The 27353-nt window shown below is 46.3% G+C and overlaps 2 non-coding genes across 2 annotated transcripts; one reads left to right on the forward strand and one right to left on the reverse strand.

Moving 5' to 3' along the window:
• The first annotated feature begins 10395 nt into the window (after positions 1–10395).
• On the forward strand, positions 10396–10468 carry TRNAF-GAA (transfer RNA phenylalanine (anticodon GAA)). Its single transcript has one exon. It is a non-coding gene; the product is annotated as a tRNA-Phe (tRNA).
• Positions 10469–21643: 11175 nt separating this feature from the next.
• Positions 21644–21716, reverse strand: TRNAF-GAA (transfer RNA phenylalanine (anticodon GAA)). Its single transcript has one exon. It is a non-coding gene; the product is annotated as a tRNA-Phe (tRNA).
• Positions 21717–27353: the final 5637 nt, after the last annotated feature.

A 27353-nucleotide genomic window follows, 5' to 3' on the forward strand; every position in this document is an offset into this window, starting at 1 on the left:
GTGGGTATCCTCCAGGATGTGCAACAGCAACAAAAGCCATGTTTGTTTGGACACCTCCATGCTAACCTCATTCTCAAATTCCCTATTAACTTCCTTCTGGCTGATGCCCCTAACCTGGGTTAGAGAACTCTAGATTCATAATAGGGACATGCTAAGCAGGATTTTTTTTCTGTTTTCAGGTCCAGATCCCTTCATCTGCAAATGTCTATAGCTTAGTCTTCTGTTCATCCGAAAATATTCTTCTTTGCCTGAACCATGGATCAGTTATTGCCTCGCTGAATACAAGGGTAGTTTTTCTCTCTTCAGGCACACATAACCCCCCCCCCAAATGCTTTATTGCCCTCATTCAGACTGATGCCCCATTTTCAAACGTGCCTACCCCAGCCCGGCTAGGATTTGCCCACGTAGGTGTCTTTGGACAACACCCCAGGCAGGTTTGAAGCCATGCTCTGTCTAATTTGGCACTAGGGTTTCAACCCAGGTTTCCTCAGGGCTGGGACATTCCTAAAGGTAAAGGAAACACTAAATGCATGATTATAACTCATTTTGTGGACATTTGTTTACTTGCTTGTTTCTTGTAATGCTTGGACAGTGATTTCCTCGCCCATGGACCACGAACATCTTCTTCCACTGTGGGGTACAGGATGCTCTACCTCTCTCTGAATAGGAATGTGTGTCTGGCTCTTTGCAGTGGGCTCCATTAAGGCATTGCAAAGGGCACCCAAGGGACACAGGCCTTTTCATGGTCACACTGGGGCACCAGGCTGCTGTTGCCAGCCAAATCCATGTCTCCAGATCTCTGTATGTTGACGTCTGTCAGTTCTCAGCTAGCTGCTCTCACAGCCATCGTAACCATGAAGCCATAAACTAGGCCACCGCTCACCTGTTTTTAGCAATTTTATCACTCAGTGGTGACTTGATTTACCTTTTCCAACTTTTTCCTTTTGCTTCTCCTCCTAAGCTATTTCTCTTATTTTTGTCCTCCCTAAGCATCGTTGTTAACAAAGGATTTCCCCTAAGCATCTTTGCTTTTCGTTGCTAATCTCTGCTAGCCACAGGGAGCCACAGCTTGAGTCAGTGCAGGAGTTGTGTCCCCTTGGCTCAAGATAACAACAGAACAGCTGCCTCACGTGGTAATGGGGAGCCTGCATCACTAATAACAGAAAGGGTAATGTTAGGTCACTTCTGAAGGGAAGGAAGCCTCATTCAGTGCATCTTCATCCCAGCCTAATTCAACCAGCATTTCCATTTCTATTAAAATCCCTGTAAATGAGAGATGGATAATTAAGGACAGCAGGGAAGCTCAGGGGAAACAGAGGAACATGAGAAGTAAGCAGCAAACTGTACTAATTTCTTCTTTCCAAGTGTACGAGGCCCCAAACATCACTAAAAGACGTATTAGATCAGGGCTAGCAGGAGCTATGGAGTGAGTTGCTGTGTAAAGCTCTCCAGGTGCTTTCCTTTCCCCCCAAAAAAACTACAGCACAGTGCCACAGCTCCCCGGTACATCATAACCTCCACACCGAACACAAATGCTTGGTGGTCTCAGGCTGGACATCACCAGGTCCATGGGAGCAAAGACTTCACATCTCTGCACTGAGAAAGGTGCATATTTGGGAGCATGCAGTAAATATTGGGGTTAGGTGAAGGTACATTCGTAGGGTCTATTTAAAGCTTGAGACCTGGAAGGTCTGTGAGGCAGGAGCTGCAGGTCCCACATGAGGTGCAGTCTGCTCTGAGACAGCACGAGGAGGACAAGGACAGGGAAGGAGGCACACTTTAAGGACAGACGATTAAGAAGCGTATGTCTGGGAGAGAAGTGATCCTGACACCAGTTTTTTCCTTGCTAGTGTCTCCCCATGTGATCACGGGGTGTCTCTTAAGCCGGCTGGTCCCAGCTGGAAAGAAGATTGCTGAGAAGGCAATGTTTGTCCCCACAGATAATTCAACCTTAGAAAGACCAAAACTGGGGGGTGGGAGGGGAAGAAAAAATTTTAAAAAAAAGGAAAAAAGAAAAATCACAGCCTACAATTGTAGCCATGGTTATTTATGCCTGATTTTAGTGAAAGATCCCTAAGAATTGAAGAATGATTTTTTTTAATGGCCCTCAAACATGAGCTAGGGAGAGAATATCCTGCTGTAGGGCTACAGGGATGGGATAGGCAGCGCTGCCGTATTGCTGGGCTTCTGATTTCAGTCTGGCGGACGCTGGGGAGGCGGTGGCAGTTCGATCCCAGCACAATAGGATTTAGCTCTCCGTGGGTCCTTGCAGGAATGTTGCAACAGAGAGAGAGGGAAGGATCTGGGGGGAGATGCAGGGGCGTCCAGCCAACTGAGCCAACGCTTCTTTGCCGATCTCCACCGTTTCTCCCCGCTTGACACAGATGGTGGCCTCGCCACTGCCCTTCTCTAAGAAATGCCAACCCCGTGCTGTGGGAGAGGATGCGGTGTCCTGGATTTCCCACCTCACACCCCCATTTTCTGTTTTTCAGCGGTCGAGTCTGGCTGCGGGGAGGAAGGGGAGGGAAAGGCAGCAGCTCTGTATTAATGGGTTCTTTAACAAGAAGCCCAGCAGAGCTTAGTATGCATCCCCGCGGCTACCTGAAGCACCCTGAGCCATCCCTGAATGAGACACTGAGGTGGGTGGGTGCGTGGGGGAGAAGGGGTGAGTGGGAGCAGGGAGAGGGGCAGACAAAAGGGATGAGCAGCGTGTATGCCAGAGAGATCAGATCTGCCGCACGCTTCTGCCTTTCCCCCACCTGCCTGCAAACGGGGAAGGGAGACAATCTGCCCGGTGAGCTTTGCAGTGGGTGAAAATGGGCCACGGCAGCATCGCCAGGGCATTGCTAAAATAGGGATGCTGTAGGCATGGCTCCCCAAATGTGGTGCCTGCGCCAGGAAGGGTTATAGTAATTTTTCCTCCTCCCAGGCTCTGCATCGGTGATGGGTAGAGGGTGCCTGCAGTGCTGCTTTGCTCAGAGCCTGGAAGGCTCTCTGAAGTGATGCTAGTGGTTAGGGTGTTTGTGAAGGAGAGGGAAACCCTGAAATTCGGAGTTTTATGACCCCCACGATGAACACAAGCAGACCTCTCCTTCCCATCCACTGCTTGCTCTCCAAAATCCTCCAGCTCCCTCCCCGAGTTTTGCGTGTAATGGATGTGCACCATTTGCCTGCTATGTTGTCTTGTGAGGGCAACGTGATGTCATCAGGGTACCCCCATGTGTCTGCTAGAAGTTGTGCAGGAAGCGGACTGAACATCAACCTCTACCCAAAGCTCTAGTTTGGGTCGGGTGGTGTCTTAAAATCATGTTTATCACTTACATTATTAACAAGGAGGTTGTCATTGTCCAGAGTAGTCATGGGGTAGGATGCCCTTCCCAATAGTTGCAGAAAACCACGTTCAAAACACCCCTCTCTTAACTAGGACATGAATTGTGATTTCTTCACAACTGCAGAGCTCCAACTTCCACATAGCTAAGTAGCCATCTTCTGCAAGAGCTTTACCATTTTGGATGACTGATCAAACATCCATCAGGCCAGACCAAGTTATAGACTTGCCAGTCTTAAATCTTGGAATACATACCCCAGGCCATGCAACCCATATCTCACAGGAAAGATAACACCATCTCCCTGCTTGTGCCTATTCAGTCACACACAAAGCATAGGTATCCCACAAGGAGCGACCAAGTCTTGTCCTGACCCAGAAGTGCCTCATCAGGTGTCCACCTAAGACACAAGAGTCCAGACCAAGAAAGGATCTGAATTCACATCATCCAGGCTGGCCACCCCTGTTCACCCACCCTTAGAGGGTCTTATTTCTTTGTTCAGCCCCATAAACAGAGGGTTTGCCCCTCAGACCCTGTTAGATCTGGATAAGTCTGTGATGCAGTCTGGAAGAGTGCAGAGGAGACCACAGAGGCTCAAAAGGCAATTACCCAGGAGCTGTCAGGTAGGGTCCTGCTCGATTTCTGAAAAGACACCTTCCTCCCCTTAATTTGGGGCCTGAATGACCAGCACAGAAATTTTTTCCTTCTTCCTTCCTCATCTCCTCTCTCCAAATATTTGTACAGATTGCCCGTGGCATTTAGAACAGCTAAAATTATCTCAATTAAATATCATCTCCACTGTTTTCCTTTGTTCTCTTTTTCTTTCTGGGTCTTTCCTTCCAGGCAGCTGGAACACGTTCTTCAGATACTTTTTAAAAACAAAAGAAAAAAATGACCCTACCCCAAACACCCAACAGCTAAGACTCATGTAGCTTCAGTTAGGCTTTATTTAGAAACATGGATGAAATAGAGGATGTGAAAAATATGAAAAGACCCATTTTTCCAGTATTCATCCATAGGAAACAAGAGAGAAGTCTTACTCACCTAGTCCACCCAAGTCATGCCTTTGGGGATTACAGGTCTACTGGAGGTGTGGAAGAAAGGGCTAAATGGTTGTGCACTGATTTTTGAGGAATGCTTGGTACCATGAGGTAGGAACACGATAGTGCTGTTGTGCTTTGGGATGTTCCCCCTGCCTGTCCACATGTTCGTTGTAGCAATATCTGGCCCTTTTTATTGACCCCTCAGCTTTGCAAATTCCCTGCCAATCTGTTCTGGGAAAGAAAATTCCTTCCCAGCATAAAATTTGGCACCTGCCTCATCCCTGTGCTTGACAGCATGAATCACCAGAGTTAAGTAACAAACCCATTTATACATCAAGATACCATCACTGTCCAAGCAATCATTCTTATGTTTTTCAATGTGAAGCTGATTACTGTGGATTCTGCCTATACTCATCTTATTCCCCCTCCTTTGTTCCCTGATTTTCCTCCCAATAACTTCTGGATGTTTTGCAAAACAGAGAAAAACTTCAGAAGGGGGTTGGGATGTTAGGCAGAGTCAGGAAATATTTCCCAACACCCAAGAAAGGTTGTTTACTACTAATTTTATGAGTTTCTGGGAAACCTCTCAGGGAATCTCACCAAACCCAGTTTGGCAAGAAGTGGATTGCTAATGAGGTAATATGCCACCTGGTTTGTATATTATTGTCTTACAAATATACCTACATACCCCCACACACTTTAATGCACCTGTTATTTTTACAAGGGTTTTCTTGCTGTTTTTCTGCCGCCTTAGTAACCATTTTATTGCTCTGGTCTATTGACAGTTATTAAAAAAGCGATTCCTGAATGCATTTGGTTTATCCTTCTGAAAATGAAGTTTTGATGGGTTGAAGTGGCAGTGGGCGATCCATCTTGAAAGAAGGATCTGGGGAAAGCATAGTGCACTGTGAGTTTGCGGAGGCAGAGCGGGATCTGCAGATGTTATTAAGCCTTGGAAAAGCAACAGGACTTGTATGCTGAGCGTAACTGCAGGACTGCAATATTCAGTAATTGGCACAAAACAAATTTAGGCCGAGACTTGTGTCTCTCAGTGCTCAGCTCCAAGACAAAACTCTCGGACTAGGCGTTCTCCTGCTGTCTGGTCCATGCAGGACACAACCAAGGAGATGGCCATCGCCTTCTCTTTTCTGCATAGTAACTGAGGTACACCCCTAAGGCTCAGAAAGTTCTGCCTCAAATATCTTCCTTTGTCTGGTTGGAAACAAGAATTTGATGAACACAGACCTCTGCTTTTCCACATTGCCCCATTGCTCTGAGTGAAATACATCTAAGATCTCTCAGGTCTCTCTCTGTATAACAGAGTCACTAGAGCAAACATTAAAACACAGTTTTCTCAGGAAAGAGTGATTCAGACTTGGGGAGAACTTAAATAACAGGTCTGAGGTTTGTTCTCGCTCTGTCTCCCTACCAGTGAGTGTGTGGGTATTTCCCTACAGGGCAGATTGCAAATATTCACCCAGATCCAGATAATTTCTCTCAGGCAGCAGCAGGACCACAGCCTGCATCCCTCCATCCAAGGTACACGCTTCAAGCACGGGGATACTGCACATAAGGACAGCAGCGCTGTTATTCATAGCCTGGATTCCTAAGAGCCAAACCTTAAATGAAAACTTTAAAGAACCCTTAGTGACCCCCCCTGCAAAGGATGGGCTAACGATCTCAGCATCTTTTAGACATCAGACTTAAGGAGGGAGAAGGAAAGGGCTACGTGACAGGCATAGTTTGGCAGCCGGGCTTCATTAACTCTGTTTTTCAAAGATGCATTTATCTCTCCAGAATAACAATTGAGTTACCTCAGGCCCCATATTCCATCCTCTTTAGTACGTCCCCTCAGAGCTACTGCAGCAGGTAGCAAGCACCCACAGTCCCCTTTGTGCCATTATCTCATTCTTTCCCTAACATATTAAACTGTCATCAAAGATGAGGTTTGCAAACATAGTTTGTTGCCTACTGGAGCCTTACATTTCAGAGCTATTGCTGCTGCTGTTGCATATTTTGTAGATTTTTTTTTTTTCCAAGCAGTCCATTTTTGCTAATGGGCTCACTTGGGGGTCTGTTGAACGGCAGGGAAAATGGAGACAAGCAACCTTCCTGCTGGGAGACCTTTGCAAACCTCAAGGAACCTTTTTCAGAAACAGGAGTTCCATGTTCTTAATGAGATCATTTTCAGAAAAGTCTGGAAAAAGAGAAAGGAGAGAAAATAGCGACAGCAAAATAGAGATAATCACTAAAAATGCTTTTCAAGTAAACCAGAAGCCCACTCAGTGTAATGAGACAGAAAATTTCAAGAAACCTAAAGGAAGAACATGTGCTTTATTTGACACATCAGAGCAAAGTCAGTGTGTGAAAAGCAATAGCATCTCGACCCTGCAGTCGTCTGTCACTCCCCTGGTGCAGATAGCTGGAGAAATAGGACAAAATCACATCAGTGGCATAGTTTGGTGCCAGGAAGTCTGCAATGAAAACTAAGAGTTATGACAAAACTGATGTGCTGAGTTGGGTAGAAAAGGTCACCTCTCCGCACCTCCATCTGGTTGATGCATTGACCCCCATTAAAAAAAAAGAATGCACTCAGCAAGGGGTGATGAACCCACGCTGGCCCACAAAGGCCAGCTTTGTGCCTCTCGACATGGCCAGGCACGTCGGCTCTTGGGAGAAGCATTCAGTGGTAGCTTTCTGCATGGATGTAATGCGATAACTTTTGAAAGCTGCATCTGGGTGATGCCAGATGGATATTTTAAAATGCACAGGCAGATCAGTCTCGAGTGATAGGAAAGTTGGAAGAATGGGAGGAGGGAAAGTGGGGACAGAAGGATCTTCTGTCATCTGTTTGACATGGCCAAAGCCTCAAACACCTGTGTGGGAGTGGTAGATCAAACAGTTGGCTGATGGCATGAAATGACACGTCCAGCACATCCCTGCCCATTGTGCCAACACGGTTTAACAGGCTGACATCTTCCTGATGTCTCAAGAAGCCAGGGCATGAGTATAAGGAAGTGCCAGAGAAGACTCACAGAAGAACATCTAGCTCAAAACCCGGTCTGCACCATTTTCTATGATTTAATACCTATAGAAGAGTATAATAACAGAAAAAAGAATGTAGTGTTATATCACCAGATACTCTCCCAATCTCCAGAGATTTGTGGCTCAGGCACTGCATGAACCAAAGCAGGTAGTTTCATTTTTGCAAGCTCTTCCTGGAGTTTTTTCTTCCATAAATCTGCCCAGTCATCTTCTGAATGTCTGTACACTTTGAGGATCTATAATATCCTATGGCAGGGACTTGCACAGATAACCAGTGTGAGAAGAAACTTCTTTTTCTTTGTTCCAAGCTTGGCACTTGCTCATTTTAACTGATAGCCCTTACTTCCTGCATCAGAAGAGGCAATAAGCACTCAAGCCCTAATGACTCCTCTCTAGATCCTATAATACCCTTCCTTTTACCCTTTCTTTTTTCCAGACTGAATAAACACGGTTTACACAATGATTCCCTGTGCAGAAGTGACTTTATTACGCCTTTCCACTGGTTAGGTTTTTTTCACATCTTTCCTGGGATGGAGACACCAAAACAAAGCAGACAGTATTCAAGATGTGAATGAATCAGGAGTTTTTGCAGGGGGGATGAGGACAGCTAAAAGAGGACAACAGGGAACTTTGAGTATGGGGAGCCCACACGCTAAAACCCCCTGGTGCAAAGGACACACAAGTGACCTGAGGAAACCACCAGAATGAAATCAAAGGTGAAGTAGAAGGCTACCTATTAGAAAGTTTCTGGCATATGGGGGCAAAGTAGGGACAGAGATGGAAACAGGGAAAATCTCACTGATGGAAATAAGTGTCCCAGAGACAGGGTATTTTTTCCTGCAGGAGATCACGGTGGCTGTCTGTCTCTTTCATGGCAGTGGATAGGCTGTCAAAGCAGTTTTCCCAAATGTCTGCATTTGCACGGCGCAGCACTGAGCTGGACATGTGTGTGGTAGGGAGAGGTGTCCACAGCTCTGGCTCAAAAAAGCAGCATCTGCTAAAAGCTGCAATTTTGACCTGCCCACAAAGCTGCCAGAGCAGTCATCCCAACTTCACTCCTCCTTCCACTTCATTCACTCCCCAGAGCAGAGCTGCCTATGGTGCTCCAGCCCTTAGCTCTGAATTGAGCCAGAAAGACAGGTTTCATTTCTTTTTCTTCAATGAGGGAAAGTCTAAGCTTCCAACTTCTTCCATATGACATGTTAAACTGGCAACACAAGTCTTCCTTCTGACGACTTTGCCCATAGACTTTCAGTTGTGATGTTTTGCCATCTGAATAAGCCAACTTCCCACCAAGTCAGCTTCTCAAATTTCTACATTTAACCGCAGTGTAGCACTTCCTTCAAGGCTTGTTCTTTATCAGATCCTTCACCCCATCATTTCACCAGCACTGCTAGCATTTGCAAAGTGTAACATAGCTCATCTTTCAGTAGGAATTTTGTACCCAGCTGAAGCTTCAGTATTTCCAGCAAGGCAGAGTGGGTTGTCAAATACCGCAGTTCCCATGTTGGGATCATTTCTTCCTGTCTGAGGAAAGCTGGTGAGAAACAGAACTGCTTTGGTTTCTGCAGTCACTTTCCTCGACAAGGAGAAAGCTGGTGAAGCAAAAATAGGACAGCTGGAATGGCAGAGCTAAGTCACAGGTGAGCCAGGCTTCCACACAGGCTGACCTGGCAGGTCTCCCTTTCCTAGGAAGAACCTGCAGATGGCTCCTTGTCACCCACTCACTTAGAGCCAACAGGGTATGGATGATGTGGGCTCTATGGAGTGACAGCTTAGCCCAGCCTCTGAGAAAACTTGCGTGGAGGGGTGTTACCAGTGAAAATGTGGCTGTAAGAATTTTTTCTATCCTGTGTATTTATCCACCGCAGCCGTCCTCATTCGAAGTTCTTTGATAATTGTTGGCCTTATTGGTGTCTGGTAGTTGATGTTTGGGCCAGGTGTTTAAACATAAGCTTAAGCACTGGTGATAAATCCAGAGACAGATGCTGAATGACCAGGTGGAGATGTTCCTTCCAACTTCTTGAATATGGCACAAGGGGAATGGGCTGCTGCCATACTCACACGATCTCCTGTGGAGCATCTCCCTGTGCTATTTTCAGAGACAGGGAACTGGACTAGATGGACCATCGATCTGATCTAGGAGGGCACATTTTATTTTCCTAGGTGCCTGCTGCTTTTTAAGAAGCCCAAAAGCATTTAAGCCATCGTCACAGGGCTGAAAGATGTGAGATAGGTCACGAAGAAAGTCTACAGTCCTCTGCAGTAGGAGCTGTGGGACAGCTGGGATAGCCTAAGATGCCACAAAAAGTACTGAATGTGTATATTTAGTCAACCTGAATGGTGTTCTTGTGGTGGGATTGTATTTGAGATGAAAGGCATGGTTCAGTTACCTGTCAGACACTAGGCAGGTCAACCTCCACCCAAATCCCAAAGGCTTCGGGGATTTTCCTACCCTGGGTGTCACTAGTCCCTGGCTGCTTTATTAGTAGGGGCACTGCTTCTGCACAGCAGACTAAGAAGGGAGGCTGGGACAGTAGTGAACTCAGGGGAAACAACTACGATGTCAAGAAGAAAATCACAGAATAGCCTCTCTGCTGTATTCTCCCAGTTCCTAGCAATCTGTAGATTAAAGACTTCTCAAACTGGGGAAGAAGAAAGGTTTTAGGGCAACCTGTGTGTAATACTTTCTGATGAAACCCACTTTCTGCATTTCTTTCAATACTTCTGAAACCTTTTGTAGTTCAGCCATGTGCAAGGTCCCATGGAACCCCTGGAGAGGAGAAGACTCAGGGCGATCTCATCAATGTATATAAGTATCTGAAGGGAGGCTGTAAAGAGGATGGACTCAACTCAAGCTCCTTTCAGTAGTCCCCAGTGACAGGACAAGAGCCAAGTGTCCACCAAGCCAGTTTGAATGGTAAAAGTCTGAAAGATAATTCTGTTCCAACAGGTTTGGGGAAAATCAGTGCCAAAACAGGGCTGAAGTAGCTCAGCTGGGAGAGCGTTAGACTGAAGATCTAAAGGTCCCTGGTTCAAGCCCGGGCTTCAGCAGAGTTTTCTTGTAGTTTTTTGTGTCCAGTGCTGGGCTTTCCAATACAAGAGAGACATGGACATACAGGAGAGAGTCCAGCGAGGGGCTGTGAAGATGATGAAGGGACTGGAGCATCTCTCCTATGAGGAAAGGCTGAGAGAGCTGTTCAGCCTGTAAATGAAAAGTATCAGGGGGTATCCTACATGTCATGGAGTGCCCCATAAAGAGGTAGTAACGTTAACGCACTGGCGTGTGGGGCCATGCAGGAAACCAAAACTGTGATTTGGGAAAAGGAAAAATACGCTGTCAAAAAGTTGATTTTAGTCTGAATCACAACTGACCTTGCAGCAATTCCTGTCCCTAAAATTTGTCTTTTTCCAGGCTGAAGAGTTCTGGTGTGTCTACCTGTTGCTCATAGGAAAACACCTCCAGATCTCTGATGAAGCTTTCTACCTTTTCTTCAACCTTTTCTACTCTTACGCTGACCTTTATAAAATGTGTGGACACCCCAATGAGTTCTACAACTGAGTAACTGTGTTTTGTGTTTTGTGTTTTGTTCTCCATCCCTTTCTGACTAATTCCTGGTCTGTGGAGTCCTTCAGACAATCAGCAGAGACATCCAAAAAAAAAGAAGTGAGCATCAGTGAACCTTTGACTACTGATTTCTCAAAGATCAACCCCGATACTCATCCAGTCCCTCCTCCATAATACAGCAGAGATATCTTCTTTCTCCCTGTCATTCTGGTGGTGCTCTGTTATCTCTGGATGTAACCCTATCAGATCCTGCAGCACTTCCAGGAGATAACTTCCCTGATCAGGACGTGAATAACAACTTGTGCGTAAGTCAATGACGTCATGACCTGCTTAAGCCTTGAAGAGATTCCATGAGTCCTGCTGGGCAAATGCCTCTATCAGCAGCCACCACCCACTCCTAGGTACGGCCAGAAGATACATTGCCCTCCTGCACAGCTCAGGAAATATAACAGCCGCTCACCCATCACCACCCCTTGCAGACATGACATAATCAGGCAATATCCTCTGGCTCAAGGATGCACCAAGTAGAAAATGCCTTCCCTTTGACTCTTACTCCTACTGTCTACATCTTCATCTAAATTGGAAATGAGCTTCCCGGTCCCCAAACTGGATTAGAGTAGGTCAGAGCCTCCTGGGTGGTCCATGTGCAAGATTAAATTATATCAAATTTGGTATACACCTGGGGCCTCATTTTGTTATGAAAACAGACCTCAGGCAGTTGTTTATGTACATCCCAGGCATTGCCCTCAGGTTTAAGAACGGCTTACACTCTGTGGCTATGCTGAACTGCTCTGACCTCATCTACCACACCGGAGAAAAGCAGCCTTGAGCCCTAAGGGCAGAAGAAAATCAGATGCCAGACACACAGGCTGTGTGAGTCAGAGAGCAGTGGGATGGCACAGGCTTAGCGTTCAAGCAGTCCTGCTAAACAGTATTTTGACCTGGTGCTAGACTCATGGTTTAGCAAGTGTGCTGGAGATCTAAATAAGGCCAGTGCTTGGGCTTAAGCACTGCCCAGTGCTCCTCCACACTGCTTCAGTGGGCTAACTCCTGTCCTCCCAGGCAATGTCCAGACACAGTTCAGGGGATAGCAGGGGCCAGGAACCATTCCCAAGGTTGATTTGGACATAATGAATCTATTTCTGCTGAGGCAGCGGGGAGGTTTTAGCACCATGACGGATGTGCCCTACCAGATGGCCTTAGTCCCCCCAGGACAGACCAGTTGTATTTGCTTTTGGCATTATAACTCTCCCTGCAGAGGACTTGGCATTTCCCATCACCTCTTTTGGTGGGAAAGATTTTCAGGGCTGGAAGAGATTTGGGGAGGGGGTTATCATGTGCATTTGCCATGTCCTTACTCCTCACTGGGTATCTGTTGATGAACAGTATTGGAGGATGCCCAGTCTGAGCCGACACCGTTGTTCTCAAGGAGGTAGCTGCAATCAAATTGCTTTGAAGCCTATCCTGGTTTCAGCTGGAATAAAGTTAATTTTCTTCTCAGTAGCTGGTATAGTGCTGTGTTTTGGATTTAGGTCGAGAATAATGTTGATAACACACTGATGTTTTAGTTGTTGCTAAGCAGTGTTTACACTAAGTCAAGGATTTTTCAGCTTTTCATACTGCCTTGCCAGCAGAGGCTGGGAATGCACAGGAAGATGGGAGGGGGACACAGCCAGGACAGCTGACCCCAAGGATCCAAAGGGGTATTCTATACCATATTACATCATGCCCAGTATAAAAACTGGGGGGAGTTGGTTGGGGGGCACCACAGCTCAGGGGTTTGGCTGGGCATCGGTCAGTGGGTAGTGAGCAATTGTATTGTGCATCACTTGTTTTGTATATTCTTTTATTAGTAGTAGTATTACTATTATTTTCCCTTCCTTTTCTGTCCTATTAAACTGTCTTTATCTCAACCCACAAGTCTGGGTGGGTTTTTTTCCCCGATTCTCTTCCCCATCCCACTGGGGCAGGGGGAGTGAGCTTAGTGGTACTTAGCTGCTGGCTGGGATTAAACCACAACCAGCCTGATCCACAGCTGTGGGAAGGCAAAGAAAAGGCTCCCACTGATGCTAGCGATCAGGCCTTCATGTTCACGCTGCAGGACATAAAGAAATCCCCCAAGGCCGTAAAGCAGCGCTGCCAGAAGTGAGGAGAGCAGCTTACTTGCCTGCTCCTTCTCCCGACAACCTGGCTCCCTCCGGGCTGAAACAGCTCCGACTCAAACCTCAGCACCAAAATTGCCCAGTTTCCCTACGTTTGGCTCCAAGAAGGGTTAAAAGCGTCCTGTGTTCGCTGGTGCTTGCTCACTGGGAGGCAGCGAGGGAAGGTGCGGGATGAATAACTGCGGTGGGAGGCAGGCAGCGTGGGGGTGGCTGCCCTGCCAGCACCTTCCCCCAGCCCACACACACGCAGCTCGCTCCTCTCACCGCCGCTCGGGTCCCTTCGGCACTGGGGCCCCAAAATTAATCAATCAGCGTATGTCAGACCCCGATGACCGTCTTTTCCTGAGCCCCCAGCTCCAGCCCTCAGCTCTCGCCCACAAACGCTCACGGCTCTGCTGGTGTCCTTCAGTTCTGATTTTCTGCTTTTCCGAGTGATTCTGCCTCTTTCTCGTAATGCCTTCAGTCCTTATTTACTGCTGCTGTCCTCCCCCATCCTCGTGACACCTCTCTCCACCTTTCCCACCAAGAATGCTGGCAAGGATCAGTCCGCACGCATCCACCCTGACCGCACAGCACCAGAGCTATATCTCACTGCTGCTGAGATGCAGGAGCCTGCACTGAAAGCTAAGTATATGGAAAATCCTCAGCAGGAGCTTAAAACCCTTTCCTCCAGAAAAAAAACCAAACAAAATCAAACCAGACAAAAAAAACCCCAAACAACAGAGTAAACAGGAAAAAAAACCTGCAAGGCATGTGGTCACTGTAGGAGCATGAGTGGGTCTGTTAGTACGCCTGGGAAAGTTCCCACTGAAACTACTGAATGCAGATCACACCGGGGGTTACTGCATATGCAATGCTTGCTCGGTTGTCCTTTATGGGGTCAGACAGAAGACCCCAGACCTCTGATTTGCAGTTGCTGTGAATCACTGCTGCAGTGTCAATACAGCTGCCCTGATGAAAAGGTCACAGGGTGAGGCGTGCATGTTCCCAGCATCGTCTTCTCTATTTCGCTGATTGGTTTTGTGATAGTTTGCATTTCCACAGAGTGCTTTCGCTATTGCTTTCCTTTTATGTCCTTGTAGGACCTACTGTAATATATGGGCTAATTGGACTGCATGTCTGCTTTGTCCCTTGCTCTGCCAATGGTTAGCTTGAGGAGAAGGCAATTCTTTTATTCATACCTCAGTTTCACCCATCAGAAAATTGGGTAAAGTACTCCAGAGTCCTTTGGAAAGTGCTCTGAGATCTGACAGAGCGAGCTAGTCATGATTGAGATAGAGGCAGCCAGCACACACAGACAATAAAAGACATTGCCAGCCCTGAAGATTAATTTTCTAAATTACATGGCAGCTACAAGTTGAGGAAAAGAGAGGATTATTATTTGCATGCCATGGGAGCAATAATCCTGCGATTACTACTCCAGGCATAAAGACATTAAGGCTTGGTTTGTGCTGCAGTGCAGAGCTCTTGGAGGCGTAGCAGCGCTGTGCCATGAACAGACAGCTTGTGTGTGGTCAATAAAGGTAACATGCACTTTTGTGCACCTGTGTGGAGTCCAGACCGTGATGAAGATCACCCGTGCTCGCATTGAGATCCGTCCTGCAGTCCTTGCATCAGTGGGAGACAGGAGCTTCCATCCAGACCCTCCAGCAGCAGGTTAGGTCTGCGCATGTTCAACCCTGCCCTTTCTCATCCCGTCTGAGCTGGTGAGGTTGGCCTCTAACGTCTTGGCAGCTGAAGCCTGAATCATCCTCTAAGGTACCAACTATCCCCATTGACTTTAGACAGAGCCTGGGGTAAGCAAGGTCTTTACTGCTGAGGAGAAGTTCTGCCCCAAGGAGCCTCCAGCAGAAGTCCACGATGTGGGAGATAACCCCTCACCACCCTTCACCATTCCTAAGAGCTCAGCTGAACTGTCAACTTTTCCAAAAACTGAGCTTAGAGCTTGCAAATCCATCCCTGCCTGTCTTTTGCAGCGGATGCTGCTTGGATTTTGAAAGGCACGGGGGTCCTAGTTCACCTGGTGTACATGACGTTGCACATCACTTACAAAATATTGGTCTTGAGCTGGCAGATATGAGGATCAGGGTGGTTCTTCCATTCAGGTCATCCAACAAGCCCCTGGAAAATTTTGAGTTAGGATTTCTTCTCACTGTCTAAACAGTGTCTTAAAATGGGGTTTGGTTGTGCGTCATGCAAAAAATAAAAAATTAAAAAAAAAGAAAGAGACAAAAATTCCTCTTTCAAATGCAGCAACTGTCCATGATCCGCTCTGAACACTGAATGCTAAAACTGGAGAATAACAAAATACTTTCTGGATCCAGCTCAGGTCCTCAGAGGTACTAAAGTAAATAGACAGACAAAATACCTTTGAAGGGTCTTGGATTTAGTATCTATGGCTGATTAATTACTTGCAACTTAGAATGTTACTTGGGCTGTTAAGTATTTGGGCTGTTAACTTTTGGGGCAATGGGCTACCCTTTATTTTCGGTTTGAATAGCAAAGCCTAATTTTATTTGTGACTGCAGGTGCTAGTGGAGGAAAAGGAGAGAACATGAAGCACTGCTCATTACAAGTGGAAGTAGGCTATTTAAATATGCAAATTGTATTCAAAAAAGCCCAGAGAAAGAGGATTGTGGAGCTCCTGCTGTCATTTTTGAGATACAGAGATTTTCATTTCCCTGCCCAGGGTGCGATTCAGTTTGGGGCAAGAGCGAATACTCTTCTGTCAACCTTTGGGAGCACCCAGGAGGTGACAGACTGGGAAGAGTTTGGTATTCCATGCAGAAGGGTGGGTGGCTTTCAGTTTGGTTCCCAACAAGCACCTGCAGCACAGAAAACATCCTCAGCAAAGCTCTGCAAATTCAGGAAAGTAGTTAATGTAAAAAGTATGAGAATCCAGTACAGGAGTGATTATAATTACTAGATAGTATGTAAGGCTTTAAACTACACTTAGATCATCTTTTTAAGCTACTTGACTTGTGCCACATGGGTTGGAAACATTTGCTTCGGTCTGCAGAAATTCAACTATGTCTTATAATCCCTCGTTACAAGCAATTGGAAATGTCGGGAAGAAAGCCTGCCCTGTTAAGGTTTTTTTTATGGGGAAAAAAAAGCAGATCTGGGAACACTGGAAGTCCCAGGCAAGCAACAAATAGATAAAATTAAAAATCAACAGACAGTAGAAACAAATGCAAAAACGTCTTCCTAAGGAGCAAGTTCACTGGCCGTCGTCAGAACATGCTGGACAGGTCTCTCGTCCTCCAGGGATTTTGGTGGAGTCGATTCCAGGCTCCCATTTCTTTCACCCTGACACGGGGAAACTCCTCGAGTCATTTTGAGTCAGTGTCTCTGCCTCCGATATTTTCATGCCAGCCTGGTTACGTGGGTGATTCTCTGCTCTAGTTTTCAAGCAGAAGTTCTCACAAATTGATGGAGGAGGCTTTGGCACCTCTGCAGGAGGAGGCAGAGAGAGGGAGAGAGAGAGAGAAGTATATGGAGGAGGAAGAGAAATTAAATGGGCTTTTGAAAACCTTAAAATTAGCATAGAAAACGGCGGCAGCTTTTCTTTACTCGGACTGAGTGAGAGGCAGTACAGTTGCCTGCTGATTTTAAAGCCACACCATTAAAGATCTTGATGGGTGGCCACAGATGTGCTGGATTGCCTGTTGCTTGAGGGAAGCTAGTTTTGCAGCTACAGCGTCAACCTGAAAGCTTGCAAAAGCAGAGTTCCGACTTTACCTTGGCTACAGATTTGCCATGCAAGCTCCCTAATGTTGGAGCCTATAATTTTAAAAAAAAAAAAAAAAAGTAAATAAAGCCAGGACTAGAAGGCTTGCAAAGCCACTGAGGATGTGCGTTTTTTTCAGCCCAAGGATTTTTAGTTCCTAAGGTCTCAGATCATCACCTCTAGCTTTAAACGTTTAACTCAGGTTTCTAAGTTAAGAGCTCCTTTTTTTTCCCAGCCTCTCAGTATAGTCAGTAGACGTAAGAGTCAGTTCCTTTGTAATTTCAGTGCTTCCCTGGGGAAAGACCTGTTAGCTCAGGGTTTGGAGATGCAATCGGCTTTCCCCACTAAATAGATTAGCACCTCTCAGCTGCCTGAAACTTTTGGAGCAAATGTGAGGTACCTGCACACAACCTTAGCCCCACCATGCGCTCAGGTAACACAAACTACCTTGGATTTGTTACAGACTGTAATTCATAGGCATACAGCTCTTGCAGCTCAGCTCATGTGTCTGAGCTCTTGGCTTGTAAACTTTGCATAACTGTACCTACACAACCCTTAGGAAAGGGTCTTGGCATCTAGGAAATATAAATCCTGAGACTCTGATAGCTCTCTGGAACTGAAAGCCCTTCAGGACATGAGCTTCTAAAACCAGGCTTTCAGGACTCTAAATCCTGGCCAGCACCAGTCGTCAAGTCTGCAACAGGATAGGGAGAGACAGCATTTGCTTCTAGCTGAGGACCCAGTCCTTACCAAATTCATGGACAGCATGTGGTCACCCACCAAGATGAGAGAGTTTTTCGTTTCTCGAGTCTTCTCAGTTGTGGCTGGCTGAGAAGTGACAAAATAGAAATTCTTTTTCCTGCCAGCCCTGTAAAGGTTCCTGTGTTGGTGTGCGACAGGGGAAACACAGTGACACAGCACGGGAAGGCTGCTGGAGCCTGGAGCTGCACGCTAGGACCTTCCCAAAGATGTCTTTCTGGAGGAGCAGGACCTGAGATCAAGACACCATACCTCTAGAAACATGATTTACCAGTTTAGAATCATAGAATCATTTAGGTTGGAAAAGACCTTTGAGGACATCGAGTCCAAACATGTATGTGCTGATGAGGAATCCAAGCAACACACATGGGAATCAGATGCCAGCATCCCTGGTGTGACCTTTGAGAGCCTCAGCTACGAGGGGCGGTGTGGGAAGTGAGCCGTGACTTCCCCAGGTCGGTCAAACGTGTCCTCTTGGAGGAAATCAAACATAAACAAGGCAAAAAAAAAAAAAAAAAAAAAGAGACAGGAGATGTCAGGAGGAGGAGGCAAAACACCACAAACATCTTCAACACCTGCAAATATGCCTATAGCCATCTGCAGCATTAACCCTCCAGCAGTGCTGGGGGATTTGTCCCATTCCAGGGCTGGCAGCTGCCTAGATAAATAGTTAAAAGGCGGTCTCACACACTGTAGCCAAGTCAAGCGGTGTTTGCAAATGTGGAAGAGAGATTTCCTGAGGAATATGCAATGGGTTCATTAATCTAAATGAGCTAAACTTTCTGGATGATCCATTCCCCTCTATACCACATCGGTAAGGATGCTAACGCACCTCTTCTAACCCCCCCCTCCTGTCTTACATACTCCCAGAACAGGTTCAGTCCAGAAAGTCCCTCTCAAAATGCAACCGTGGTATTTCACAGGATCCCCCGTCCTCCTCTCACCTCCTCCAGGGACAGCTTGCTTTCCCCTCCAGGTGAACTTTTCCCTTGCTGCCATTCAGGCTGGCTCCCTCTCGCAGGTGGGTGTACTCAGCCTGGAGCTGGCGGGCCAGCCAAGATGAGGGGGTGGGCGGCACAGACAGCAAGCAAGTCAGTGATCTGGAAATGTGTTACTAGTTATTCCTATTCCCCTGCTAGAGGGTTTCTGCTGTCACTCCTGGGGGCCACGGTTTCCCTCCCATGTCCATCCCCCCATGGTAGCCACCTTTGCCAGCCCATTTTATTGTTGGGGGGGACAGGAGAAGAACAGTTGGGAAGGGGTGGAGGAAAGTCCGATGTAGAGTTGAAGAAAAGCTGAAAAATGAGATTACTGATCAAAATGTCACTGTATACCATGGTCATGGGCTGATGTCAGTGAGAGTCAGGTGTGATAGTCTCTTTCAAGTAAGACCAAAAATTTATAGACAATAACATCACACATTGGTTCTACCTTCCCACATCCCCTATGCCTTCTATTGTTCTTCAGATCCTTCATTTTTGTCAAGGAGGATTTATGACATGGCTGTCTTCACATGGCATTAATTAATTTATGGAAGCTGGTACTGCTGGATGCTTAAAGGTAAGCAAGCAGTGTCCAAGAAGAGTTTTGGGCTACAATCTCAAAAGCAAAGAGGAATACAACAGCTCCAAAAGTAGGCTAGAACCTAGGTGTGTAGGTGTTTCACTGGGTTTTGTGGCTTGTACAAGATCTCAACCTTTTTTAAAAAAAATTACTTGAGGAAGGACAATGGAGAAGAAAAGGTTTTGATTCATCATGCCTTCTTCATCCATTTTGTTATGTCTAATGAAACCTGAGTATCCTCAGTGTGACCAGCCACTGCAGCAACAGAGACAGTTGTGCAGCAAAATGAAAATCAAGGATGGAAGGTGGTTCCCAGCCACTACATGTAGTAAACCCCCTTTCCTAGAAGACCCACTACAAGACTTTTCTGGCAGCTGTTGCCCTTCCTGAAGGACAGGAAAGAGCTCACCAAGAGCTGCTGTACCCCCACTGGTAGAAACCTTTGAATTTACAGCTAGCACACATCCTTAACCAGCTTAAACCCGGTTGTTACCATGCTGCCTTCTAGTTCAACCACTTATTCTTCATCCTTGGCGTTTATCTCCTCCAGATACACACAGACAACACTCAATCTCTCTTAGCCTTTGCCATGACATGCAAAATGTTCCATGTTTTTCTCATCTCCATTTATGTGATAGTCTCCCTTTCCAGATGAATCCCAAAGTCCTTCTTGGCCATTTAAAATGGTCTGTATCAATGGTAACCCAGGCTTCTGTAGTCTCTTACATCATCTCCGGTCTGTCATGCTCTTTCCCACACTGTTTCCTCATTATTTACCTCATTCTTCACTGTTCTTCTGAGACGAGCTGTCCTCTTCTTTCTTATCGCTCCCCCCTCCTCATTTCCAATCAAGTTTGAGGTAAATTCACCTGAAAGTCATAGGAGTTCCTAAGGAACAGTCTCCTGAGCACAGCTCAGTGACGCTGATGCCAGCATTATGAAGGCTGTGTTTTCCTGGATAGCATGACTGTTCGTAGTTCTGGCAAATAAAAGGAATTAGAGAAAAAGAGGATTTGAGAGGTGTGTGAGTAATACAGCATCATCCGTGGGGACACGTGCTGGGATAGCACACAAAAACAAGCTGAGAACACAGAGTACTTTCACCTACAAGTTAACTCTCACCACACTTGGGGAAGGTAAGGGAAGGCAGATGTCACTGCTACAGCTAGGGAAACTGAGGCATAGCAATGCAATTTGCACAGAATCATTCAGCTGGTTTGATGGAAAGCCTAAGTTAAAGACTGTTTATCCTTTGTTGTGGGTTGCAGCTGTCTGAATTATGCAATAAAGCTTAATTTAATTGCATAATAGGAAGGCAAGGCTATGAACTCCATCGATTACCTGCTAAAAGGACCTAGAGCAACTGGATGTTCCAGTGCATTTGGACCTGTCCATGATGTTCCCAACTTGGCTCTTCCTCACCTCACTGCTCTTGCCCTCATTAACGGCCAACATCCCACCGAAGCCTCTTCCTTTTCTTGTAGCCAAACGTGACCTCGTATTGGCTCCAGCTCTTCCGTGGGACTGCCCTTGAGCTTGCTCCAGGACCGCCTGGCCAAGGCTGAACACCAAGAGCACCCTGCTACCCAAGGACGCTGTCGCAGCAGACTGATCTCCGCTTGCTGGCATCCGTTCCACCCGCTGACTTTCCCACCTCCGAAGAAGGCTGCAGCTCAGCAAGGGGAACAAACATACCATAGAAGGGAAGCGATCTCTGCCAAGCACTGCAGAAATGGGACACAGATGGTGTCTTAAATGAGAACGGAAGTTTATTTGGGGGCTCTGTGTGTGACGTAGCATTGCAGATCTTGCAACAGATGACAGAGACTGGGATTTCAGAGCTGGTGATGAGATAATTTTGAAGCAGTCTCTGTCCACAGAGCTATTAGCTTGTCTGAAAAAAAGAAAAAAGAGAAAAAGTTGAACTCAGTAAATGGTTCTGTAAGGATCGGAATGTATAAATTTGCCTTTGTTTATATGTAGGTCTGGTTCTTCTGATACCCTAATCTTAATCACAGCTGTTTGTTGGCTGGTTGGTCAGCCCGGATGGTTGTGCTGATTGGCCAGGTGGCCACTGCTAATAGAAATATGAGGATGATATTAGCCTTGCTTTTCCCTGCTCTAGACATAAACTTTTGTCTTTGTCCTCTACAGGCAGAATGGTTGGAAGGGACCTCCAGAGGTCATTTGGTCCAACCCCCTGCTCTAGCAGAGCCACCTAAGGCCAGTTGCCCAGGACCACATCCAGGTGGTTTTAAAATATTTCTAAAAATGGAGACTCCACAACCTCTCAAGGCAACCAGTCCCAGGTCTCTCATCTACCTCTCATATGAGAGATGTTCCAGTCCATCATCTTCCTGGCCCTTTACTGGACTCTCTCCTGTATGTCCATGTCTGTCTTGTACTGGAGAGCCCAGCACTGGACACAAAAAACTACAAGAAAACTCTGCTGAAGCCCGGGCTTGAACCAGGGACCTTTAGATCTTCAGTCTAACGCTCTCCCAGCTGAGCTACTTCAGCCCTGTTTTGGCACTCATTTTTCCCCAAACCTGTTGGAACAGAATTATCTTTCAGCCTTTTCAGACAAGTTTAGTTGACATTAGTTTGTGAGCCAAAGAAGTTGTTTCAGGGAACAGGATACAGACAGACTGGGCTCTAAAGCAATGGTTCAAGGCACCAACACAGCCTCTTTGTCAATGTATGTGACCTCTGTATATGCGTATGACTTTAATAATAATATGGCTCTGGAGGATGTATAGAAGTGGAGCAGGGAAAAAAAAACAAACAGTTGTTCCTGAAGGGCTGACGGAGGAGTAGTTACCTGGAGATAGAAGGGCTCAGTTGCTCACAAATCATTGCAAGGAGAATAAGGAGATGGAGCTAGGTCTCCATAGATGCAAAGGTATTGATGAGGAAGCTGAATGTGAAGTGGCAAGGGTGATGGAGGATGAAGAGAAAGACAAATTGATTGTAGGAAGGGCTCAAGAGACAACTGAGAGTGGGAAGAGAGTAAAAGAGACAATCAAACATAGACTGCTCTCTCTCTGCTTCTGGTGTTGAAAACACCATCTTGTCTTATTCCTCAGACTCTCTTTAGTGCTGTTTAGGGTGTCAGAGTTGGATGCCAGTTGTGTTGACTAATGCAGTTCTCTTCCACAGGGTTAGACTCGTCTGGGATGCCACAGCCATTCCTTGGTCCATGACACATGCTGCTAATCGCAGAGTTAAGATCAGAAATTATGTTTGCACCTCTGTCAATAAAACAAATAACAGCATCCAAGAGAATGTGCTGGTTGCTTTTCCAAATTGGTCTGACATATCCAAAACACCAAAACCCCTTCTCTGTAGGGACAGGTTTGTGTGTGCTGGTAAGAAATAAGAAAGTGGGGCTCCTTGCTGTACCTAAAGCCCAAGGTCCATATCACAAAATGCAGCTAAAATCTGGATTTTGATCCGAGAACCAGCCAAGAGCACTAGCATAAAACAGACATTTCTAATATCTTTTCATAGAGCCCACTGAAGGATTTGGAGTTATCCATGGAGCCTGGCTAATCCTTTCATATCAATCTGTCTCTTTCCAGCTAGGAAATGGGAGCCAGGCATATTCATGCAGCAATATGGGAGATGTTTGCCCAGCCCGCCAACTTATTCTGCAAATAGAGGACTTTCGCTCCCGGGACAGACAATCTAACATCTTTCACCAGCTCCAAATTCACATCTCCCCAAAATACATATGTGAAATGCACAGTAAGTTTTCCATATCTGCTAAAAAACTGGTAGTGAAAGGTGTCAAAAATACATTTAATCTGGGTTTGAATGTTCAGCTCGACAGCAGCAGATATTTCCTCAGAGAGGTTTATTAGATAACAGTTCCTGATATCTAGGGCTCTCAAACTAGGCTGTGGAACCTCTTGCAATATCCAGACATTAGGATCGTACTCTAAGTAGGTTTTCTTTCTACAAAACCACTTCCACCCCTGGATCCCAGTCATGATCCTACCCATGACCACTGAGGAGCTGATCACACAGACGTGGCTGAGGGTCTCAGCATCTCTGTGCTTATGAGGTGGGGACATTTTAGACAGCTGAGCAGTGCTGCAGAGTTTCTGCTTCTTGTCCATTTACATTTAGAAATTGTCTCCTTTATGTGACCTAGAAACATGCAAGATCCAGCCCTTGAAAGCTGTATGGTGCTGAGAACAGGTTCACATAACAAACCCAGGGCATCACTAAAGACCACAGCCACCAGCCAACCCAACCCAAAACCCGATTCCTCTGTTACATTTTGTGTCTGGTACAGACGCTGATATGAGAGGGACCTAGAATATTGCTTGAGGATTTGGAGCCACAGAAGAGTGATTAGGTCTCAGCCCTGAAGTTGAAATGAGCAATCCTTGTTATCTATCCTATTGACTGTCTCTCTCATCTCCACCCAAACCTCAGGATCCATGAGAAGAAGTTAGTTGAGTTGGCCCGAGTAAGTCTTTCCAATTGCCCATGAAAGACGATGAGGAAGAAATCTTGCAATCTGCCCTGCACAAAGTCATCTACAAACCAAAGCTGTAGGTTCAGAGCAGGTCTGGTTATATTTATCTACAGAAGATGCTTACAGGAGCAGTTTCTCGAGCTCAGTGACTAAGGATCCTACAAATACAGCTTGGATCAGCCTGCAGGAACAGAAAACTCTTTCTGATATATTTTTCCTCATTGGGATGCTGAAGGAAGTGAGAAAAAGGATTGCATAGCCACATGATTTATTAGATGCGTATTGTGGGGTCCATCATAAGAGTTTACTTGTATGTAAAGCTTTGCTTTGAAGGGTTACTAAAGTCTGGAGTGTGGACCTGCTCCAGGTTTATTTTTTCTTTACAGACTCTGTCTATTTTGAAACATCGGTGCCTCTGAGTCTGTTGAAAGAGCACTGTTTTGCTCTTCCCTTAAGAGCTGTGAGCTATTTAACATTACCAGCACTGATGATGATTACCAAATTCCTAGAAGGCCAGATGGGGACATCAGTATGAGAGGTAACAAAGACCACAAGAGAAGACTTGCTGAGCCTGGCAGGACTTTTTTCTGCAAACCCCAGCAGTTTGGAAAAGGTTCCTGGGGTGAGAGTCATCTCACCTGACTTCTTAAAGGCTGACAAAGCAAGTCTCTAAACCTCACCTAATCACTAGCAGCCACACCAGAAATGACATTAACCAGTGACAATGAGAAAAGGTATTTCCGCTACTGGGTTCAGCTGAAGCATTGACTATCCCTAGAAATTAGCCTTGTGCATGTACTGTCTGCTCTACTGTGGGGTATGAGGGTCACTGGGAGGGTGGTGGTGTCACCACATGAGCATTTTATTTTGCTGTCCACCAGCTGCTAGAAAGTCATAGTCTGCATGAGCTGTCCTGGAGCATCCTGCGTGGCTCAGGGACCAGCTCAGCAGCTTTTATACACTTTTAATGAAGCCATAACACTCTTTTGCCCAGAGAAGCCAGGTTATGGAGTCACTCCATGGGGTTTTCCCAAATCTGTGTTATGCTCACTGCAAAGATAGGCTGGGTCTTATCAAAAGTTTGTCTCCAAATTTTAATTAGAACTGACAGCCCATGTCACTTCTGGGTCTGAACAAATCCCATTTGTCTTTCAACTCTTTCTGAGCTTTTAGGGTGGTGTGTGGGGGGCCTATGCATTGGGATTTAGGTCGATATGGCATGAAAGGCATGAAAGCCTTCTCAAGGCCAGTGGTGCCACCTAATGGGAAAATTCCCAGGGAATCAATTTCTCGGAAGTTAAGTCCTTAACTGGAGTGTTGCTAGGTGACGCAGAGATGGAAATCAGTAGCTCTGATGCAAGTCTCTCTTTTCTGCTGCTTTACGACCATCCTTCCGTCAGTCTATTCCCTTTTCCCCAGTGTCTGAGCCACACAAATGAGACCGCCCCGGAAAATTCATTCTGCTTCCTGCTTAAATCCACTCTCAGCAATCCCTGAAGCCACTGAAGCATTTTTTGACCTTGAGGCTCAGAGTCTCCCTGGAGAGGAAATTATCCCAGATTTTTGGATTATGAAGAGTCAAGCACAAAATAAGAGGCAACGAGGGGCTGCCAGGGGAGGGACCAGGACTCTGTGGGTTTTCTCCTTAGTTACACATTTTGCAAATGAGAGGTGAGACAGGCTCTCTGCATTGCAACCTCCACACACACTATTGCAGCTCAGCAGCATTTGGAATCAGACTGTGGCTCTGCAAAAGAAGCTATAACATCTCAAAGCAGTGCCTGACAAAAGTTCCCACATGGCAACCCCCTGCAGCTGCTTTGCATCATAAATAATTACAAGAGTGGGCAGGAATGAGCTACAAAGCCTGTCCTGGTCTCAAGGGATTATTTTATTCCCTGTGTTGTCTTCCCAGCACCTACACCTATTTCCTCATGACAATCTCGCTCACCATGGCACCCTTGCTGCCTTTAGTTTGCAGGAGCATATTACAGTGGTTAGACCAGGGTCTTGGTCTTTCTCAGATCTCAGCTCAGCTCTACCATCGATGAATCATAGGTTTTAAGCTGCCTCAGTCAGGCTTTCTTTACTTCAGTTTCTCTGAGGCTGAAAAGCTATTTCTGAGATTCTTTCCCATTTCTTCCTGGGATGAAGAAGTTTGCAAGGGCTGGCAGTTCTTATAGGTATCCAAAAAGCACCAAAGAAAATTATGTTACTTGATGTTGAAGCATTGTTTCTGCTGTTCTTTGGGAGAGGGTGCAAGTGAAGGTATATGGGGGATCTCATCCCACTTTCAGTGCCTCACTGAGCTGAAACACCACCATTAGAGGCAAGATGGCAGCTCACAAAAGCCCTGTGCAATTTCATGGCTGAAGAAGGGATTAACATTTAGGGCAAAGGGGAGAAACCTGCAATTAAGCAGGCTCAAGTCATTAATTCTAGCAGGGAGCTAAGCTCTGCTGGTAATGATGACTCTGCAGCTGTGGCTGGTGCTGCTCAAAGCCTTGAACACTGCCTGGCAGAGGTAGGCAGGCACTGGTAATTGTCCTCACAGTTCAGGCGATTTCCAGTGACTTTTCATATCCCTTACCTTGAACCCAAGCAACCAGAAAGGAGTTTTTTTCTGTAAGAGGGTTGGGGATGCGAAGTCTGTGGGTCCAAGGCAAGGTGCTTGGGAGATGCACGCCAAAGAGTTGGGCAATAAAGGGCTGAGCCCCAGAATGCCACGGAGGAGCGATCATAAGGCATGTGAGTCATGGAAAGGCAGGTCCAGCTCTCACTTTAGCTTACTGGGCTCATTTTTTTTTTAAAAGCTTCACTGTATAGTGACTCCAGGAGTATTCAAACCCCTAAAACCAACATCACCTGAGGCATATCGACCTCAGGTATGGGAGTCAGGGTGCAGGATGGGTATCTGGGGAGGACTGGAGAAGAAAAGTTCAAGGCTCTTAATTGTCACACAAGTAGCCTGCAGTCAGGATTTAGCTTAATGAGTACTTTGTCTCCTTTTTCTAGCCTGGGAGCTACATGGTGCTGGAGGTGAACTGAGCACCTTCTATCTACACCCTGTCCACAGACCTTACTGCACCAGCTAGTCTGGGAGGAGAGGCTGGATGTAGGTGCTGTCGATGGGACTCCACAAGTCAAGACAAGTGCAGCCTGGAGTGCTGGGGTTTTTTATCAGATGTTGGGATCTTTAGCTGGAGTTTGAAGCAGAGGGACAATATGCTCTCATATCTGCCCAAAATGTTGGCTGTTTAACCCTGTCTTTCCAAAAGCTCCCACCACAATAAATAGCAACCATATCTGAAGTTAAGTTCCTCCAAGCATCTCTGCTAGAGGAAAGGATTCATCTGTGGCAAGGGAGACCATTCATAAGCCAATATCACCTTTCATTAGTGCCCACATGCTGTTCCCCTGCACCTGGGCTGCTGTTTCAGGCAGGATGATAATAACAAGTGTCACCCACTTCTGCTGCAATCACTTCAGTCACTCACAGCAGGGCAATTGCAGAGTCTTATTTCTCTGCAACCCTCTCCCTCAACCTGAAACTGTTCAGCCCACTCCCCATCCTTGGGGATATCCTGCTAACAGCATGACTTTCTTGGACTTGCATGTTTTGAGGTCCTTTGGCTGGCTCACAGCCTGCCCCTGATTTCACCCTTTCCATT

Source organism: Haliaeetus albicilla, chromosome 3 (genome assembly GCF_947461875.1).
Source record: "Haliaeetus albicilla chromosome 3, bHalAlb1.1, whole genome shotgun sequence".
Classification (NCBI taxonomy): Eukaryota; Metazoa; Chordata; class Aves; order Accipitriformes; family Accipitridae; genus Haliaeetus; species Haliaeetus albicilla.